The sequence below is a fragment of the Oxyura jamaicensis genome, chromosome 4 (assembly GCF_011077185.1).
Source record: "Oxyura jamaicensis isolate SHBP4307 breed ruddy duck chromosome 4, BPBGC_Ojam_1.0, whole genome shotgun sequence".
NCBI lineage: Eukaryota > Metazoa > Chordata > Aves > Anseriformes > Anatidae > Oxyura > Oxyura jamaicensis.
Window position 1 is genome coordinate 82,944,643 of NC_048896.1, and position 556 is coordinate 82,945,198.

The window sequence follows — 556 nt, forward strand, 5'->3', positions numbered from 1 at the left end:
CCCCCCCCCCCCCCCCCCCCCCCCCCCCCCCCCCCCCCCCCAGAACATTTTTTTTTAGTCTTGAAAGAAGAATTTTTCTCAATAATCATTTCATGTTATGAAAAACTTTAACTGCATTAACAGACCAGCTAAAAGATACTAAGATGCTCTGGAGAGAGCATAATAGGAATTTTGTGTTTACTTTTTTTCCTGTAGTGCATTTATAGTAGGAAACTAAAATGTCTTCATCTTTTCAGCTAGTGAAGTCAAAACAAAGCTCAGGCATTGAAGCCTGATTTTAAAAATAGCACGTAGGGTAGCAGAACACAGTCTCATTTAGGCTTAAGGAGGTAACATTTTATGTATTTGAACCTTTAGTTCTTTTGTTCATCGTCTTTTACATTGTTTGTTGGTGAACACTGCAGATCTTTGTGGAAATCGTTCACATTGTAGTCAACAATTGATGTATTACAGTGACCATGTGTGCTCATGCATGCTCTCACTCTTTCTTGCACTAGTGCCTGAGGCAAAATGTGGGGATCTGCCAGCCACTAGTCCTGTAGTTCTCCCCTTGTCA